Source organism: Rhineura floridana, chromosome 1 (genome assembly GCF_030035675.1).
Source record: "Rhineura floridana isolate rRhiFlo1 chromosome 1, rRhiFlo1.hap2, whole genome shotgun sequence".
Lineage (NCBI taxonomy): Eukaryota > Metazoa > Chordata > Lepidosauria > Squamata > Rhineuridae > Rhineura > Rhineura floridana.
The window spans coordinates 136,826,257-136,848,001 of record NC_084480.1 but is presented as its reverse complement, the minus strand read 5'-3'; the positions used below and the strand labels follow the sequence as shown (position 1 = coordinate 136,848,001).

The 21,745-nt window shown below is 41.8% G+C and overlaps 1 long non-coding RNA gene across 1 annotated transcript; it reads left to right on the top strand.

Annotated features, from left to right (window-relative positions):
- Positions 1–2,385: 2,385 nt before the first annotated feature.
- LOC133381285 (uncharacterized) lies at positions 2,386–17,920 on the top strand. Its single transcript, XR_009761655.1, has 3 exons — positions 2,386–2,590; positions 16,535–16,628; positions 16,727–17,920. It is a non-coding gene; the product is annotated as an uncharacterized LOC133381285 (long non-coding RNA).
- Positions 17,921–21,745: the final 3,825 nt, after the last annotated feature.

The window sequence follows — 21,745 nt, the reverse complement described above, 5'->3', positions numbered from 1 at the left end:
CAGAAGCTCGCTCTGGCATCTCACTAGGTGTAGAGTTTATTTAGACCAAGGGTGGGAAACCTGGAGGACGAGGGATTTAGTTGGGTGGGAATGGATTTAGGGCCAGGCCAGGTTAAGAAACCTGTGACTCTCCCGATGTTGCTGAACTCCAACTCAAATTAGCCCTAGCCAGCATGGCCAATGTTCAGGGACAATAGAAGTTGGAGACCAACAACATCTGGAGGGCCAGTTTTCCCCATTCCTGGTCTAGACATAGGCTTATTTTATGAGCTGGTAGTATAAACAAATAAATGAAATAGATAAATAAATAAATAATAAATGTAGACACTGGCTTCAGGGCGAATTTGGACAACATACTTTTTAGGTGTGTAGCTAAGATTTTAAAGGGCAGATCTACACTACAAACCTGTATGTTCTAGAAATTCAATGTTATTTTGTTATGCATATTTTAACAACTGCTGGCTTTACTCATATTTTGATTATGTTTTGATAATTTTTAATCTTGTTTTAAACTTTCAATTTTATGCATTTTAAATGAAAATTCTGTATCCTATGTAAACCACTAAGAGGTTATGGATTATTAGAGCAGTATATAAATCTTGTTATATAAAAAAAATTACTGCCATAGCTTTTCCAAAAGACTCCTGGTAAACCAGTACAGTGTAATGTAGATTTACCCTAAGTCTACACTTCAATATGTAATGTGTAGATGAGATCAACTTGTGTTATGGAATGTGTGTATCACACAGGTATGGTTATCACAGAGCTAGCATGGCTGTAGCTTCCTTATTGAGGGTATACTCAGTTACAAATCTTGGTTTCATGTCATGCATAGTGTGGCTTACCCCAGGAAAGTTTAATACTTGCAGTGGCCTCCACATGCCAAGTAATTTTGTACATTTCTGAAGTGCCACAGCACTTTTTGTCTTTGTGATGGGGGGGGGGGAGTGTGTATTTTCCCCCACCTTACCCTTAAGAAAAGCAGTGGACTAAGGCACAAAACTATTCTTAAGAGGTAATTTTAGGGATGAAACTGGGAAATTTTGTGAGTTGCAAGAGTTTATCAGTGTCAACACACACACACACACACACACACACGGGGAAAGCAGCAAACAACAAAGATAAAACTTCTGGACCAATGCGCACAATGAAGCTACAATTTCCTGTAAAAGGAATAATTGCTAGCTGCAGTCACCACTCACACCCGGAAGATTTGACCGATAGTAACCTTTAATATACAAAGAAACAGACTCAGCAAGAATTGAAAACATGCTATTTCTCTGCCAACATCCAGCAAGATCAAGCAAGGGGGGTATCTACACTTGGGAGACAGCTATGCAAAATATAACCTTTTAGGAGAATGGAGCAGGGGGAGACGGGATCTGAATCAACAGAATAAAATTACAAACGCAATTGTTTTAAAACAATATGCCCAAATTATTCATTTTATCCCAACTGCCACATATGAATGTATGGAATTCTCCTTTCAGGGTTTGTTTGTTTGTTTTTAAATGCTTTACATTTATTATCTCAATTTCTTTCTTTTTTAAATGTGGATGCAACTGTGTTACAAGGACAACAGACGTGATCTGGATTAGGGAAGAATATGTTTTTTCTTTATCACAGATGTTACCAAAGCTCAGTTTCAGAACTGTGTGTTTGAATCGGATTTAGAAATAACGGCATATATTTAAATATATTTACTTACCTGAGAGTAAGCTCTAGTAACCATACTAGGGCTTACTTTTGAGTATAAATGCATAGGACTGCATTGTAAGTAAAGCTATTTAGTCCATGGGAAGCTGTCTTATACAAAGTCACACTATCGGCTCCCCTAGCTCTGTACTGTCTATACTGAAAAGGTTTCAGATAGATTGAACCTGGCACTTTCTGAGTGCCAAGTATGCACTGTGTCTACTGAGCGACTGCCCTATCTCTGATTTGCAATTCAAATTTAAGTATGTACAAGTACACTTTTTTCAGGGAGATTAAAGAAAGCAGATCTGGAACAACCTCCCAGCAGGGATTTCTGATCCCCTCACCAATGTGCAGTGCAGATTTTTTCCCTTCAAACTTTATATTTAAAAAGTCTGCCAATTGACTAGAATAATAACCACTGCTACTGCTGTTTGTTTTTGAGATGCTTTATTCTGCTGTTTTATTGTATTTGTCTTAAGGTTTTTTTAAAACTGTTTATATTGCACCTTGCAATAACATTAATATTAACGCTACTATTACTAATTATTATTATTATTAATAATAATAATAACAACAACAACAACAGATAGATGATAACCAGTTTGCTGAAACTCCGTTAGAGCAAAAAGAATTGCATTTGAGTTGGACAGCAGCTGCAGCGGGAGAACCAATCATAGCAATACTAAGAGTGTATGTTCTTGCCAATTTTCTAGGCGCAGAACTCAGGCCTGCTTTTAGGCCTAGCGGGGGACAGTTGCAAAGAACAGAACGTTACAGCCCTCCGTGTAATTTGCTTTTCTACAGTAGACAGACTAGGACATACCGCGCAGGCTCAGTGTGGCGTCTGAGTTTGAACTCCAGTTACCCCTTTGCAAAGCGAGAGGCGACAAAAGTAGGTGAAAGGTAACCCGGTGTCATTGCTCTCCGCGGCAGCCGCGGCATTGTGCGCAGGCGCCTTCGCGAGGTGCGCAGGCGCATACTCTCTCCAGCTAACAACCCCTTCCTGGCTTGAGGTTTCTATGGGCAGGGAGTAGTCACAAGAGCGCGCGTGGGTTGTGTGGAAGGAGTTTCTGAACCAAACAGTCAGAGTGCTCTGTAAAGACAATCCTGCCAATAGTGTTGTAAGGAAACCAGGACTGTAATGCAGTTGTTGGATTGTGCTTCTGCTTGCTTTTTTCTGCAGGATCCCCCTCCCCCCCGCTTTTGCAGGACCCCGTGTGCCTTTTAACAGTTGCATGGCAGGCAGAAAAGTTCGGCTTTCCCAGCACGAAGCTACAATTATGAGAAGTTGTTCACCAGTTGACACCCTTCCGCGCGCCCCCGCTTTTATTGTGAGAAACGGAATAATCCGAATACAGACTGCCCAGGCAAAATGTACAGATGCAAATTTAATTAATCTGAATAAAAGCAGGCTTACGTATTGTTTTGTGCTCCCCACATTCCCAAAGTCAGTTCCCTTGGAAGAAGAGAAGTACTGGAGACTTCGGTTGCCTTTTGTAGTAATTTTATTTATTTCACATTTACAATATCGAACTTGTAATCAACACACGCACACACAGAGCGCATTCAATTTAAAGCAACCTTGTCCCTCCCCCCAGTAAATACAGCGGGAGCACGAAACTTCCCAAAACTCTTTTGTGCCAACTGTCTACAAAAAGCTCAAGATTTGGGGCTACTCAAGATGACCTGTATATTGAGCATTCATCATGATATGCTGGCACAAAACTTATACAGAGGTTTGATTATATCTGGGCTTTATTGAGCTTTCATTCCAATGTGTTATATGACAATGAGCATTCATCCTGATTTGCATGTGGGGTGTTTACATGTCTTTTCGTTAGTCATTTGTGCATTCCACACTTTTCAATGCACTTCCCCTTTCCAAACTGCAAAACGTCCATTTTTTTTAAAGTGGATTTGTTGTGCTAGGGCAACAGAGTACTTGTGCAAAGCTAACGTTTCCCTATGCACTTGGATCCAGCGGTAGCTGGTGGCTTCATGTCAGTGAGGTAGTGAAATCTACTCCGGATTTTAATCTGAATTTTCAAGGAGCTATTCGAGGTGCATCCACTGCCTCACTGACATGGAGCCACCAGCAGCCACTGCCTGAATATCTCCCTTAAACTACAGTCTGGAGGTAGCCTTTGCTGGCTACGTTAAAACTGCTGTGGCAACTGCTTTCTCAGAAGTCCCCACGCAAGGAAGCAACATGTGTGGTGTGGATCTGCCCTAATACTTCCAAGAGCAAAATAACTGCCTTCTGCATTTTTTTTTAAATCATACAGTTAAGATGTCAGGTTACAAGCTTTTTTACTGCTCTTGCTCACATGTCTTTTAAGAGCAGCCGGGCACACAAAAATTAAGCAGATAAAGCTTTTCCTGGAATGAATATAAGTAATGGAAAGATTCCAAAGGCATAATCAGTAACAAGGTATTTAACAGATCATTTCTATAAAGTGCCACTTTAAAAAGTCATTAAAGATATAAGTGTAAATTCATTTCATTCTCATGTTTCCCTTTAAAGGGGAGCTGGATGGAGGGTCAAGGGTCTATGAAGTCATTTATAATGTTTTGGATAATTCAGATTTGAATCCAATACATTAAAAAGCCTTTTATATTAATACATGGAAGGGAGAAAATTGCCTTCACATCATGCTTGCTCAGTTCTTCAGGAAATGGGTGATAATTAGGCTTGCCATGTTCAGGGCCTGAGACTGATCCTGGAGGACGGGCCTGGCAACCAAGAGGTCTTCTGTATCTTTAAAAGTTGTGCAGGGGGAAGGGAGAATTCCACTTTGTGGTTTTTCCCATTATAGTGTTGCAAGAACACCTGCACTTGGCTGACTTTCTCTTCTCCTAAAGATACAGGATCAGGCCCTGAGCCTGGCAACCCTAGTGATAATAGACATCATGGAGCAAATAACAATGGGGTTTTGTGTGTGTGTGATTTTAATTGGGAAACTGTTGGTGGGGCAAGAAAGGAAGAGAGTTAAATTCCTTTCCCTCTTCACTGCTGTCCCAATTCCCCACCCTCCTTGCTGGTTTAAAGAAATTGGCAGTAGAATCCTACATAACTCTGCTCAGAAGTAAGACTCACTGAGCTGGCTGGTGCTTACTTCTTAGCAAGCATGTTTAGGACTGAGCCTTTAAAAACACAGAGATCCATTCACATATCATCATAATGTGCCGTTTGAGCCTTGTTCACAGTCAAGAGTGGGCAAGGGCAACATGGTGACTTTACATCCACCTAAAATAAGCACAACCATAAAATTACTATATTACACTAAGGGTTATATCCGATGAACCAAGGATTTCAGCTTGCCAGCAGAACTTTTTCTTCCTCTCCTCTCCCTATGCACATTCCATGCCTCCCCAAACATGCTCCAGAGGGTTGGGTGAACCACCAGAACAGATTCAGAGGGCACTCAAGGAATAAGCTAACAGATAAGTTAGTTGGATACCACCCTGAAAATGCAGCACAGCAGCAACAATCAGCTCCTGAAAGGAGGGACTGTACCCCTGATGCAAAATGTACTTTTTGCATTTTTGAGATTGGACTGGGAATTGGGTATAATCCAGGGCTATGATCTGAAGGCGCATGAGGCCACCACTTTTCTGAAGCTAAGCAGGTGTGGGTCTGGTCAGTACCTAGATGGGAGACTGCCTGGAAATCACATGTATGCTGCCTTGGGTTTCTGTGAGGAAAGTAAGGTGGGGTATAAATGCAAGAAAATGAATAAATAATTGGTAAAACTGGCCGTTCCAGTGAAGGCTGGTGAACTGTGATTATGGGGATACACACGTACAAAAATGCATGCAAAAGGAAAACACCAAGAACAATAACTTTGTGACACAGACGTTTTTCTTCAAGGCAGCCCACCTTGAAATCCTAACCTAGGACAATCTTTCTACCATGAGAGGGCCATGAGGTTCAGTTGCTCTGATGATCAATTCATATACCTAGTGTGAATGTGGTGACCACTTACTCACTGCACAGGTTGGCTCCTTGCCTCTCATGAACTGCTCATAGACAACCATCATCCCACACAGAAATGTATTTATTTTCTTCTTTTAACATGCCACTGCTAGTCTATTATTATGGTGCAGTGGCATGAAAGAAGTCAGATGATGCATAGAAAGGCACAGGCATGCAACCAGTTCATCACAGACAGGGAGACAATGTACAAAGCAATGTTAATTTGCACAGATGGCCATGGAAATGGATGTGAGTAAAAGTAAAGTATGATTCATGAATCAGAAGGTTTGGTTCTCAATGGATTTAGCTTCATTAGGCACTTGGTGTCAACTTCTCTGGAATTTCCCAGAAAATACAGCTGCAAAAGTGAAATATCTGGTCTGAAAGCTATGCATCATGTGTGATTTCTAAAGTATCCATGGTAAGTTAGGCTGGTTGAAATAAGTAGGGTTGGCCCTCTCATTTAGACAGTGAAACAACCACACGCTGGTTTTGGATGCCATGAAAGGGCAGCAAGTTATTAATTAATGAATTTATTATTATTGTATTTTTACTACTGGGGGGGAATATGCCTGTGGCATGATGGCAAGGGGCACCATTTGCTGCTCTGCCTGACTGCAAAATGTCTGGGGATGGCATTGGATGCAAGTATGTATCTTACTTGATTTCTCCTCATTAACTGAAGAAATAATTATACTTTCCCTAAAATGTTACCTTCCTGCAAATTTTTCTTGATTCAAACTTACTGATTCTGATGATACATGTCAAAGGGAGAAGATGTAACTTGTTTCTGCTCAACCACTTTGGCTATTTAATTTTAGAAGGTGAAGCTGTTTAATGCTGATCACTTAAATAAAGGTGAAAGATAGGCAAACCTATCTCCTTAGGCATAGCACATTTTTTCAATGCTAGTCAAAATCACATGAACCAGAAACCAAAAATACATTTTGTCAGGATTCTCCTCCTCCTCCCTGGTCACACTGAATGCATAAGGTGAATGACTTTTTGTAACCCTGAATAATTCCAGCACCAAGTAATTAAATCACGATCTAACACAAAGGAAAAGTCCCTACAAAAATGCCTGACATAATAAAAACTAATTATATGTAAAAGACCTGAGATAGGCATTCCCCAGCAGAAAGGTAGTTTGATCTGTAGTCAGTTCCACGATGATGTGGTAGAGTGAAGCTGCTGCTTCAGGCAGCAGATTAGGAAGCAATTTAAAGTATGGGAAAATGTACACAGTTGTCCAGAATTTGCTACATCTGAAAGTTCCTGTTAGTGTGTATCAATCTAGGCCCCATTTGCACTATACATTTAAAGCAGTATTATACCACTTCAACAATCATGGCTTCCCCCAAAGAATCCTGGCAACTGCAGTTTGTTAAGAGTGCTGAGAACATAAGAACATAAGAAGAGCCTGCTGGATCAGGCCAGTGGCCCATCTAGTCCAGCATCCTGTTCTCACAGTGGCCAACCAGGTGCCTGGGGGAAGCCCGCAAGCACGACCCGAGTGCAAGAACACTCTCCCCTCCTGAGGCTTCCGGCAACTGGTTTTCAGAAGCATGCTGCCTCTGACTAGGGTGGCAGAGCACAGCCATCACGGCTAGTAGCCATTGATAGCCCTGTCCTCCATGAATTTGTCTAATCTTCTTTTAAAGCCGTCCAAGCTGGTGGCCATTACTGCATCTTGTGGGAGCAAATTCCATAGTTTAACTATGCGCTGAGTAAAGAAGTACTTCCTTTTGTCTGTCCTGAATCTTCCAACATTCAGCTTCTTTGAATGTCCACGAGTTCTAGTATTATGAGAGAGGGAGAAGAACTTTTCTCTATCCACTTTCTCAATGCCATGCATAATTTTATACACTTCTATCATGTCTCCTCTGACCCGCCTTTTCTCTAAACTAAAAAGCCCCAAATGCTGCAACCTTTCCTCATAAGGGAGTCGCTCCATCCCCTTGATCATTCTGGTTGCCCTCTTCTGAACCTTTTCCAACTCTATAATATCCTTTTTGAGATGAGGCGACCAGAACTGTACACAGTATTCCAAATGCGGCCGTATATAGATTTATATAACGGCATTATGATATCGGCTGTTTTATTTTCAATACCTTTCCTAATTATCGCTAGCATGGAATTTGCCTTTTTCACAGCTGCCGCACACTGGGTCGACATTTTCATTGTGCTGTCCACTACAACCCCGAGGTCTCTCTCCTGGTCGGTCACCGCCAGTTCAGACCCCATGAGCGTATATGTGAAATTCAGATTTTTTGCTCCAATATGCATAATTTTACACTTGTTTATATTGAATTGCATTTGCCATTTTTCTGCCCATTCACTCAGTTTGGAGAGGTCTTTTTGGAGCTCTTCGCAATCCCTTTTTGTTTTAACAACCCTGAACAATTTAGTGTCATCAGCAAACTTGGCCACTTCACTGCTCACTCCTAATTCTAGGTCATTAATGAACAAGTTGAAAAGTACAGGTCCCAATACCGATCCTTGAGGGACTCCACTTTCTACAGCCCTCCATTGGGAGAACTGTCCGTTTATTCCTACTCTCTGCTTTCTGCTTCTTAACCAATTCCTTATCCACAAGAGGACCTCTCCTCTTATTCCATGACTGCTAAGCTTCCTCAGATGTCTTTGGTGAGGTACCTCGTCAAAAGCTTTTTGAAAGTCTAAGTACACTATGTCCACTGGATCACCTCTATCTATATGCTTGTTGACACTCTCAAAGAATTCTAATAGGTTACTGAGACAGGACTTTCCCTTGCAGAAGCCATGAGAGTTGTTAGAAGATCCCTATTCCCTTCACAGAGCTACAATTCTCAGAATGGTTTAACAATCAATCCCTTTTCCTAGGGAACTCTGAGAACTGTATCTCTGTACAGAGAACAGAGATCTAACAACTCTCAGCACTTTAACAAACTACAGTTCTCAGGATTCTTTGGGGGAAGCCATGACTTTTTAAATTGGTATGAGAGTGCTTTAAACATAAGGTGCAAGCGTGGACATACTCTGATGGCAAAGGAAGGTTAATGATGCCCCCAAGATGATACCACACCTCATGCAATCATTGTAAAACATGAGTGCAATGTGCACATTTGTACTTCTTCAAGTAGGGTTGCCAGGTTTCCGGTTTTTGCCCAGAGACTCCATATTTTTGGGGTCCTCTACGGTTCTCTGGGTGAGTCAGCTTAATCTCCGGACTCTCAGCTTTCATTTTTTAAAAAAAGCTTCTAGGTGGTCTGGTTCACAAGATATAAACCAAAACATCATTCCCCCCAACCCGCAAGTTCCAGGAAATTATCTCTTAGCTGGCTGCTCTAACCCCACCCTTTCAGGTTTGTAGCCAATAAGTGAAGTCAGGATTGTGATTGACAAGGGATATCTGGGCCTCCAGGTAGTATCTAGACTCCATTGCAAAGGTAGAAAACTAACCTGTTTATCTGAAAATCTCATAAATTGAGTAAGTATATAGCTTTCAGCAGTACCAAAAGTCTTTTTTTCTCTTGTGTGCAGGACTCAAAAAGTTTAAATTTCCCTGGGCTGTTGAAGAAGGCAGTGTTTTGGAGGCCCGGCCTCCAAGAGGTCTTCTGTATCTTTAAAAGTTGTGCAGGGGGAAGGGAGAATTCCATCTTGTGGTTTTTCCCATTACAAGGTTGCAAGAACACCTGCACTTGGCTGACTTTCTCCTCTCCTAAAGATACAGGATCAGTCTCAGGCCCTGAACCTGGCAACCCTAGTTGCACTGCAAATATCTTTCCAGGTTGTGTAAATAATAAACATATTTGACAGTCATGCTTTTATAAATATTTCTTCATACTATGTGCTGGTAAGTATTTGATTTCACACTATGGTTGTACAGTATTACTTCCTCTACATTTTAAGTGTGCCCTTCTTCCTTGGAGTAGTCATGGTTCCCCTCTGTTGTTTTTGTCCTGAGGGGCATATTGGGCTGAGAGATAGTGAGTAGCCCATGGTCACCTAGTAAACTTTATAGCTCATTTCCATTTTAAAAAAATAATTAAAATTATTTACATGAAGGCAATGTTTTTTAAGTAGATCCACACAATACATTTAAATCACATCCAACTCACATTTAAAGTGCATGACTTCCCCTAAAGAATCCTGGGAAGTGTAGTTTCCCCCTCACAGTTATTGTTCCCACCACCTTTAACAAACTACAGTTCCCATGATTTTGCGGTGGGATGTGTCTGCTTCAAGTGTGTATTTAATGTGTTTTAAATGAATGATGAAGAGCCAGTGTGGCGTAGTGGTTAGAGTGTTGTACGATGACCTGGGAGACCAGGGTTCGAATCCCCACACAGCCATGAAGCTCACTGGGTGACCTTGGGACAGTCACTGCCTCTCAGCCTCAGAGGAAGGCAATGGTGTAAACCACCTGTGAATACCACTTACCATGAAAACCCTATTCATAGGGTTGCCATAAGTTGGAGCTGCCATAAGTTGGAATCGACTTGAAGGTAGTCCACAAATGAATGATGTGGATCTGCCCTTGGTATGCTTAGTGAATTTAAAAGAACAATGTTAAAAGATACTTTTTTAAACACAGGAAGGGCTGTAGCTCAGTGGCAGGGCATATGCTTTGCATGCAAAGGTCCAAAATTCAAGTTCTGGAAAATACTATTGCCTAGCATCCTAGAGAGCCAATGCTAGTCCATGTGATCAGTACTAGGCTAGATGGTCTCAAATGGTCTGAGTCGGTACAACGTAGATTCCTTTGTTCCTAAAAGTAGAAAAAGACCCAAGGGCCACAGTGACCCCAAAATTTATTTATGTATTTTATTTACAACATTTATATACTGCTTTATTGTAAAAAATCTCAAAGCAGTTTACAAAAGGAATTAAAACAATAAAATTATTGGCAAAAGCAGTTAAAGACAGGTATTTCAAAACATTCAAAATAATAAAACACACAATGAGTTAAAAACAGATAAAAAACGCAATAGCTTCTACATGCCGGGATAAGCTTGCCTAAACAAAAATGTTTTTAGCAGGTGCTGAAAAGAGTACAATGAAGGTGCCTGCCTAATGTCAATAGGCAGGGAATTCCAAAGTGTAGGTGCTGCCATACTAAAGGACTGATTTCTTATAAGAGCAGAACAAAAACTATGTGGCACTTGTAACATGGAAAGCACACCTTGAACTTGGCCTGGTAGCAACCAGTGCAGATTTCAGAGCAGAGGTATTATGTGCTGATAGGATCTCACTCTTGTCAGCAATCATGCCATAGCATTCTGCATTAACTGCAGCTCCCAAATCAGGTTGTGCTGCATGGGGATTTCTGTGACCTTGGCTGACTGGCTGTCAAGATTTTTTTAGTGTTGGTTTTTGGTTAGGAATCCTGACTGGTTGTGGGATGCTGAGTTTTCTGCTTTACTCATAGGAATTTTGTTGTGGTTGGTATGGTTTGCATTTAGGAAATCATCACTGTCTTTTGTTTTTCTTTTTCTGTTTGCATTTCATTTACTTACTTACATTGCATCCATAGAAGCAACAACAGTGGTTCCATGCACTCAGCTCAACCCACTTAACCCACTGATGATGGACCTTGTTGGTTGCATTATGGTTTGTTTCTTGCCCACGTAACAGAGAATTCATATCCTGGGAAGTGTGGCTTCAATAGTTGTTTCCAAGCTATTGTCTGTGAAGGTAGATCAAACCATGTGTGTTTTCTCTCTGTCAGTTATTACTCACTGGAATTGGGGTGGCTGTCAAAGTGAGTTTATAGAGCCCACAAGGTAGACAGAAAAGCATAGAGAATCTTACTCTTATTCATTTCTCAAACCTCTTTCTGAAGTGAAGGGTCAAATCTGTAAGGAAGTTTGAAGCAGCCATGTTAAAAAACAGGGGCAGGTAATTCTAGGCAGGGGGCTGCTAACCCTGCTTGAATATGGACATCTTTGCAGAGGATCCCTAGTCAAGCTTTACCAACAGCACAATCCAAACCATATCTGCTCAGAAGTAAGTCCTATTGAGTTCTATGTGGCTTAGTAAGTGTGTTTAGAATTGCAGCCTTCAAGGGCATCCATCTTTACTCCTGAGTGTTCCTATCTAACATCTCTACAACACTAGGCTCTTTTCTTCCTAAATTGGCCTTCTGGTGACTGGGCTAACCTAAGGGCACTTAAACCCTTCTTGCCAGAAGCAAGTAGTCTAGGTTAAATAGCACCTATAAGCTAGTTCCAGGCTATGGTCCGAAGGCACATAAGGTCAGCTCTCCGCTGAAGCTAAGCAGGGTCAGGTCTGGAGACCGCCTGGGAACCATATGTAAGCTGCCTTGGGTTTCTACCATGAAAAGAAAGGCGGGGTATAAATGTAATAAATAAATAAATGTTCCTTACCCAGGCTCTATCTTTTAGCTAAGATTTCTGTCTTAATTTCCAATCAGATAAATGTTTTTGTTTGAATTGTATGCCAGTGTGGTGTAGTGGTTAGAGTGTTGGACTACGACCTGGGAGACCAGGGTTCAAATCCCCACACAGCCATGAAGCTCACTGGGTGATCTTGGGCCCGTCACTGTCTCAGCCTCAGAGGAAGGCAATGGTAAACCACCTCTGAATGCCGCTTACCATGAAAACCCTATTCATAGGGTCGCCATAAGTCAGAATCAACTTGAAGGCCTTCAATTTCCATTTTGTATGCTCCAAGCAACTGTGGTTGATGCTTAATGTATCATGCTTAATGACATCACTTGGGCCCACCCCAATGACATCACTACAATCTGCCTCCATGACATCACTAGGGGCCCACCCCTGAAATCTCAGGCTTTGGGATGCTTCTGACCTGGCAACCCTATCTTCAAGTTTGCATTTCTTCAAGCAGTCACAGTTCTTCACACACACACCCAACTGATAGAAGAAAAACAGCTCAGGAGCATCCTGTTGAGTTGACTGACAGCTGGATTCTCCTTTGGGCAGACAACTAAGACCTAGTTTTTGCAAAGAGCAGATGAGGGGTAAACCTTTTTCTTGTCTTCACCACTTCAAGCTGCAAGTGGGGGCTGACATGGCAGAATGGTAGGACAGAATTCTTCCCCTTCTCATATTTGTGTGAAGCTGTGTATCAACGTACTGAGAAACACAGAAACATAAAAATACAGATAAAAAAGACAACAAAATGAAGTTCATCTTCTGTTTACAGGTGGGCTTGACAGAATGCACTTTTTATGACTCAAAAAGATGTTTTTTGTTCTTGTTTTTGTGATGGGAAATCAGTCAGTCAGGTGAGCCCCTGTCTCTGAAGTGGTACAATCCAGAAACAGGTTGATGAATTATCTGCCATTTGTGAGAAATAGCCTTGAGACTGATCCTAGTATAGTCATTCAGCCATGGTGAGTAGACACACATGAATTTGTTCTGTAGTTCACAGGTTCTCTTCTACATTCCCTAGAAAAACCTCTACCAAACAAACTATTACCCCAATTTAATCTGAAACCTGCTTATTATTTCTTATAGCTTTGCTAAATTCTTGATGACCTTCTCTACGCCTGATGTTCCATTGCATACAAAATTAGGTTATCAGGCTAGGTTAGAACCCTCATTTTCTATATCGAAAAGGATATATATGGAAGAGCTTTCAGCCATGCTATTCCCCACCTGCATCCTAAAATGGTACAGTCCAGGACAGTTTTATTACCTCATCAGTTGTTTGTGTCTAAATGTCCATCCTATTTGATGCTGAAAATTGCTTTATAGGAGACGTAGAAATTTAATCTTTCTGAAGAGGGATTACTTTCATGAAATGTCAGAGTATGGCTTAATAGACTCCAACCATTGTTTCTTGATATAAAGAAAGGGAAAATTATAGCACTTTGGGGCTAATAGATATGCAGCTACCTTTCTTCTTCTTTTTTATTTAAAAAAACATATTTGCAAGAACACAGGGGTGAACCCATTGGCGCCTGACTGCATAAGCAATTGAAATGCATTTGTTTGGATGCTGAAACAAATTTGCTTCCTTCTGTTTCTGAAATGAAAAGATGTGAATAGTTGGACATGAATAAGAACCTTTAGCGCCTGCATCCATTAACAGGAGAGGCAATGTCTCATTCAATACATGTAATGCTATCACACCAGCTGCCAACCAGTAAAGACTATTTCCTGATAATATTGAAAGCAGAGGGAAACCTTAGCATGAGGAAAAGTGATAGCCACCTGAGGACAGCAGGGTTGAAGTCACACAGTAAGACCTAAGCAACATATTGCACCAGGAAGTTCTCCTACAGAGGCTTCCTTGAAATTAACACAGACTTGCACAATAAAATAAAATAAATAAACTCCCTTCCCCATGGATGGCTCCTCTGTCCAAATGCATTTTATTCAGGTTGGGGTTACACTTCTCATGAAGGAGCAGGTGCACAGCCTGCGAGTACTCAAATCCAGCATGGTCATTGGAGGCACAATGGCTTCAGTGGCTTCTGCCATCTTCACTTAGTAGCCCAGTTCCAACCTTATCTGGACAGGTTTAGGCTGGTTTTGGTTGTCTATACTCTGGTAACTTCTAGGTTAGATTACTACAATGTGTTGTATGTGGGGCTGCCCTTGAAGACAGTTCAGAAAATACAGCTAGTGCAGAACACGATAGCTAGATTGTTAACTGGGACAAGAAGGTATGAACATATGACACTGGTTCTGGCCCGACTGCACTTTGTTTCCAGGCTGAATTCAAAGTGCTGGTTTTGACCTTTAAAGCCTTAGGTGACTTGGGACCTCTATTTCTGAAGGAGTGCATTTCCCCATACAAACTTGCCCAACCTCTGAGATTGTCATCTGAGACCTTTATCTGTATGCCCACAGATATTTCTATCAAACTTTAAAAAGCAGGGAAATTGGGCAGCTATAGTGAATGCACCAGGGGAGCAGGAGGCCTGACTGCCTCTCAGAGTTATTGTACTGCCCTACAGATTGGTAAAAACGCAAACACAATTTGGATTGGTCTTTCACAATACAATCTACTTCCTGTGTAGCTTGGAAGAATTTGGTAACATGTGCCTCTGAGCACATGGTGAGTGGTGGCAACACCTGCCATCAGTCCAAATAACAGAAACAAGACATGTTCTGTGCTCATCTTGTTTTAGCAGGGAGGAATCAACAATATTAAAACAGGTGATATAGTTCAGATAGTCACTTTAAATATATTTTATTTACTTTGCAATTTTAGTGAGGTTTTCTATAGTAAATCATTTTATTTTGCTTCTGTTTCTGTGAATATGTGACGTACAGCAACACTAAAAAAAAGCTCCAAAAACAATTGTGGAATAACGGCACTGACTATTCTGCAGAATAGTTTCCAATGGACATGAGGATTGTCTTTGCACAAGATAAAACACTGGGAGGTGAAATATATTCTAGCAAAATTCTAGGTGTGCTCTATGTTTTTAATTGACCATGCCCACCTAAGTGGAGTAGTTTCATAACAGCCTGAAAACATGCATCTTGGACCTAGTTCATTTTTTCCAACAGCTAGAGTCATTGCTTAAGTAGCAACATATTGTAATCTGTCTGATTTTACATCAAACTGCAGTTTCAGATTCAACTGTTAATGTGCCCAAAGCAGAAATAGAACATAACCTCCAGTTTGAAACACAAAAGGCTGTCTTCACCATCATATGACACTGACCAATAATAAAAAGACTTTGAAATTAGTAAAAATTAATTTGACACAGATTTCTAGGATGAATGAGAGAAATATATTTTTCTAGGTTAGGTTCTCTGTAGAAACAGTAGTAACACAGAAAAGAACCGAAGCACATACAAACAAACATACAAAAATGTAATTCTCCATTTTTGGAGATGGCAGGTGTTGCCACCACTCACCATATGCTCAGAGGCACATGTTACCAAATTCTTCCAAGTTACACAGGAAGTGGATTGGACTGTGAAAGACCAATCCAAATTGTGTTTGCATTTTGACCAATTTGTAAGGCCTCTCAGAGAGGCGGTCAGGACTCCTACTCCTTGGTGCATTCACTATAGCTGCCCAATTTCCCTGCTTTTTAAAGTTTGATAGAAATATCTGTTGGCTATAGGTACGTTCTTAAACTGAAAGGTTTTTTGCCTATTAGTGAATTGTATTTTATTCTCATTATAAATCACTTTGGGACTTCTTGTTATGGGAAGTAATAACACATTTATTAAGTCTAACCTCTTCTTTTTATTTTATTAATAATCAACTTTTTAAAATGGTTTGATTTTTCTCTTTATGGTTACTACTGTTGGCTACCTTGAGTGCTACATGCAGAAAGGCAGGATAGAAATGGAAATAAATACAATTTATTTATTTATTTTGTTGTTGTTGCTATGTGCCTTCAAGTCGATTACAACTTATGGCGACCCTTTGAATTAGCGACCTCCAAGAGCAATTTATTTATTTATCCCCACGTTTATATCTTACCTTTCCTCCAAGGAGCTTAAGGAGGCATACATGGTTTTCCCCCTCTCCAGTTTATCCTCACAACAACCCTGTAGGTTAGCCTGAGAGGCTGTGACTGGCCCAAGGTCACCCAGCAAACTTCATGGAGACACGATAGCACTCTTCAAGTGACAGAAAGCCAGATTTCAGCTAGAGTAGTATGACAATGGAACCAATTACCTAGGGAGGTGGTGAGCTCTCCATACCTGTAATGTATGCTTTAAGTTGGATTCTTGCATTGTGCAGGGGGTTGGACTCGATGGCCTTATAGGCCCCTTCCAACTCTACCATTCCATGATTTTATGCCTGACTAGACAGTCGAACCATGGTCTTCCAGGTCCTAGTCCAACACTGTACTCACTACACCATATTGGTAGTGTTTGCAAGAGTAAATAACAGCACCCTTTCTTCATTCATTTTCAGGGAGCCCACACATTCCAAGGGCTGGGCAGTTCGCATGTCCATATGAATCACTAAAATTCTTCTCACCAGATGCTGAACACTGTGATGTCATTGGGTAATTTCCACTCTTGATACAGTGGTCTTTCCCCTACCCCCATCCCTCTTTATTTTGAGACTCTTGACATAATAGTCTTTTGCTCCCTCCCTCTATAGATGGGAATTACTTCACGTCAACATGCGGAAAGACAGCCCTGCTGTGTTTGTGAGTGCTCCTCCTCATTCTGTTGAATGGTGGTGCCCTGGACATCTGCGTCAAAGCCCTGACCTGACAGTACCACTGGCTCAACATGCATGACACTTCACAGCTGAATGTTTGATCTGACTTCATAGAAAAACACTGGTGTATGTCTGAGTGGTCATTAAGTAACAGCACAAAATTCCATAGTATGTGATCTGTAATGCCTGATTCACACATGCGAGCCGACCCTTGGGCCTGGCTCACAGCCGGTAACTGCAGCATCAGGATGAAGCAAATTGATTTGTTCCCCATCATTTTGCTAATTGTTGACTAGCTGGCCCCTGAGAATCTGATTTTTGTAATGTTGTCTTTCTGTATCAGCAGGGATATTGCTGAGAGCTCCATAACGCACATTTGTACATACTAATTTCTAGGTATCGATTCTTCTGGGCAAACTAAAATGCCAGGTGACTGGATCTCTCCAGCAATATGTTTTGCAGTGTATCCAGCAGCTTCTCAACCAAAGTAAAAACTCTCTTTTGTTAGGTTAAAAAAAGGGGGGAAGGAAAGGAGCAGTAGATCCAAGGTCTGAAATAAAAGACCTGGGACTCAGCACACAACCCACCCACCCCACACACACCTCAAATGTTATCAAATGGGGTCCTGTGAAAGGTTTAAGTTATTTTCTCCATTTTGGTTTCCTTTCTTTTCCTTTCGAGAAGAGCTGAACCCTGATTAGCAGATGAACCAGTCATTCGATAATGTTTAATTAATTCCAAGCCACTCCAAAGTGTGTCATTATGTGTTAATGTTCTGATGGTAATTTTCAGAAATACTAGTTTGCACAGCTGCTATCAAGAGGAATGACATATCAGAACAGAAACACTGTGGGGTTCTTTGCCTATGTGGAAAACTGGTATGACATTGTAATCATTCCAGTGTTAACAGGTCACACTTGCTCCCCTTTTGCTTGATCCCGGGACTTCTGTGGTTAGCAACCCTTGCTGCTCATTTAAGTGATGATTCCCAGAGCATTTTGAAAGATCTTCCAGAAGACACAGTTCTGCTACAAATGGAGGGCAAAAAGGGAATGCCACATCGTGTCCATGTAACCAATATACACTATCCCCTGGAGAAAGTATGTCAAAACATACTTGAAGCCAGTTATTAAATTATTTTGGCCTTACTTGTCTTTGGTCTTGAATTCCTTTCTGGTCCAGCTGTTTGCTCAAGATGACAACAAAATTTCTTAGTATCATTGCACCCTGATGTTGTCATCAGATTTCAACTCAGATTTAAAATTTGCTTTGAATTTTGAGGCACCTTTCCAAGTGAAACAGATGGAGGATTTCAAGGGAAGCTAAAAGTGTGTTGATAAGGCTAGTGAAAGCGCTCAGGGATGGCTCTGCACCCCCTAGCCATTGTTTCTTCCTCCTCCCTCCCCCCCCCAACTTTTAACAATTCCTTGATTGGCAGACATGTAATCCAGGCAAACCTGTTTGCCACCATGGAGATGGAGGAACGTGAAAAGCAGCACCGGTGGAATTTCTGCTTAGCATATAGCTATTAAAAGTACAAGTATCGGGGTGCAAGGCAGCAACCCAACTGTCAATTAACCTAAATTTCACCACCTTTATTAGGCCAAGGGCAGGGCTATTCCTTCCCATTTGAAGGGAGCAAACCTGCAGCATTGCTCCTTGGGGACTTGTGCAACAGGGTGAACAGCGTAAAACAATTTCCTGCTTTAAAAACAAATAGGAACTCTCTACCTGTACATGCCTGTTCACACAAACATCTCTTATGCTATAACTAAAAGGCATACAGACAGATTTCTAACAAGTTCTCCATGCAACTGAAACTATGAACCTTTCTCCAAGTCTCTGTTATCAAAGTCTTAGTTGCATGGGGAACTTGGAAGAAATCTAACTGCTGGAGTTAATTTGCATGTAGACAGATGATGCACAAACTGTTCACAGTATGTATGTATGTATGTTATACACCAGGTTTCACAGAATCATAGAATAGTAGAGTTGGAAGGGGCCTATAAGGCCATCGAGTCCAACCCCCTGCTAATGCTGGAATCCAAATCAAAGCATTCCCGACAGATGGCTGTCCAGCTGCCTCTTGAATGCCTCCAGTGTCGGAGAGCCCACTACCTCTCTAGGTAATTGGTTCCATTGTCGTATGGCTCTAACAGTTAGGAAGTTTTTCCTGATGTCCAGTTGAAATCTGGCTTCCTGCAACTTGACCCCATTATTCTGTGTCCTGCACTCTGGGACGATCGAGAAGAGATCCTGGCCCTCCTCTATGTGACAACCTTTCATGTACTTGAAGAGTGCTATCAGTCTTCTCTTCTCCAGGCTAAACATGCCCAGTTCTTTCAGTCTGTCCTCATAGGGCTTTGGTTCCAGTCCCCTGATCATCTTTGTTGCCCTCCTCTGAACCCGTTCCAGTTTCTCTGCATCGTTCTTGAAGTGCAGAGACCAGAACTGGATGCAGTATTCAAGATGAGGCCTAACCAGTGCTGAATAGAGGGGAACTAGTACTTCACGCAATTTGGAAACTATACTTCTGTTAATGTAGCCTAATATAGCATTTGTCTATTTTGCAGCCACATCACACTGTTGGCTCATATTCAGCTTGTGATCAATGACAATTCCAAGATCCTTCTCACATGTTGTATTGCTGAGACAAGTATCCCCCATCTTATAACTGTGCATTTGGTTTCTTTTTCCTAAGTGTAGAACTTTGCATTTATCCCTGTTGAATTTCATTCTGTTGTTTTCAGCCCAATGCTCTAGAGGTCCCTTTGAATTTTGTTTCTGTCTTCCACGGTATTAGCTATGCCCCCCAACTTTGTATCATCTGCAAATTTGATAAGCATGCTTTGTACCTCCTCATCCAAGTCGTTAATAAAAATGTTAAAGAGCACTGGGCCTAGGACCGAGCCCTGTGGTACCCCACTCATTACTTCCGCCCAGTTTGAGAAGGAACCATTGATAAGCACTCTTTGAGTACAATTCTGGAGCCAACTGTGGATCCATCTGATAGTTGTTTCATCCAGCCCACATTTAGCTAGTTTGCTAATCAGAATATCATGGGGCACTTTGTCAAAAGCTTTGCTGAAGTTGAGATATATTATGTCCACAGCATTCCCACAGTCTACAAGGGAGGTTACCCAATCAAAAAATGAGATGAGATTAGTTTGGCAGGATTTGTTCTTCATAATTTGTTCCGACAGCTTCCATCAGCTCGGCTCTCTGCGCCTTCTGCCTCCGCTGCCATTCCTGGGACAAATCCTGCAACGCATCCCACATCTGTTTAGCCGACGGCTCATCTCTCACACACGTCAACAAGGGTTATGGGCCCAGATCCACAGCGCATTACACGGGAGTAAGTTGCTGGTCTGAACGGCAGACGGAGTTCCAGAGGGCAGCTTGATTGATTGTACCAGACAGAGGTGAGCAGGATGGCTACCATAAACATGTCTGGAGGCTTGCCGATGGAACGACTTAATGAAAAGAATTATGGCAGCTGGAAGCCGAGGATGCGGGCTTTGCTGATAAAAGAGGATTTATGGGACATTATAGATGGACCACCCCCGGCGGTATTGACCGCGGCCTGGAAGCGTCGAGACCAGAGGGCGCAGGCGTTTATAATCTTGGCTCTATCGGATTCTCAACTGATGTGTGTGAGAGATGAGCCGTCGGCTAAACAGATGTGGGACGCGTTGCAGGATTTGTCCCAGGAATGGCAGCGGGGGCAGAAGGCGCAGAGAGCCAAGCTGATGGAAGCTGTCGGAAGCAAGGAGGCAAAGAAAAGTGCCGTGCCGAAGGAGGCAGTCAGAAGCAAGCAAGAACAGCAGAGGCTAAAGGCGTGTTATTTTTGCGGAGCTTGTGGGCATATCCAGAGGGACTGTGCAGTCAAGCAAAACTCCAGGGACGGAGGCTGGAAGACGCATAGCAGCAATGTGAACTTTGTTTGTAAACAGAAGTCTCAAGATTTAGGACCTGTTAACTGGATTGTCAACAGCGGGGCGAGCCATATATTAATTAAAGACAGAAGTTGTTTTATGCTTCAGAAGAAGTGCAGGATTTTGTGCAACTTGCGGATGGATCACAGAAAAGGGTGGAAGCCCGAGGACTGGTGAGATTTAATAAACTTGGGATAATGTCAGAATGTTTGTTTGTTCCGGAATTGGCTCATAATATTTTATCAGTTCAAAAACTGGTGAATTCTGGGTATTGTGTAACATTTGATAGAGGAAAATGTTTTGTGCAGAGAAGAGGCAAAGTTGTCTGTCAGGAATTCATGACACAGGGGCAGTTTAGAATGACCATGGGTGTGAAGTGTGCTGATGCCTTGAGTTTAATGGGGCGGAAAGAGAATGACGGTCAGAGCTGTAAGAAGACAGCTGTTAAAAGCACACAGCCACAGTATTCATGTAATGCAGTCAGGCTGATGCCTGAAAGAGTGCATCGCAGCCGAGTTTACAAGCCACAGGGTAAGAGACGTGGCAAACGTGCACCTAGAGCACAAGAGAATGCATATTTCAGAGTTTGGTGTCCAGAAACACAAGTGCAACCATTTAAACCAGATCTTGACATAAATCTGAAAGGCACGGAGACAAAAAGTCTGGTTTTGACAGGAGCAAAGACAGCAGGTCTTGAATGTTTTGTGGATGCAGATCATGCAGGGGAACTGAGCAGTCGTAAGTCAACCTCTGGCATAGTTGTGATGTGGCACAGGTCATGCATTGACTGGAGCAGCAAGAAACAAAATGTGGTGGCAACCTCAAGTGCAGAAGCAGAGTATGTGGCTCTATCACAGGCCTGTAATGAGCTACAATGGTTCGCAATGCTCATGCAGGAGATAGGCATTGATATGCAATTTCCGATTACTGTATATGAAGACAATCAGACCTGCATCAAGATAGCCACATCAGAAGCTCATACCAAGAGAACAAAACATATTAGTGTCAGATACTTTCACGT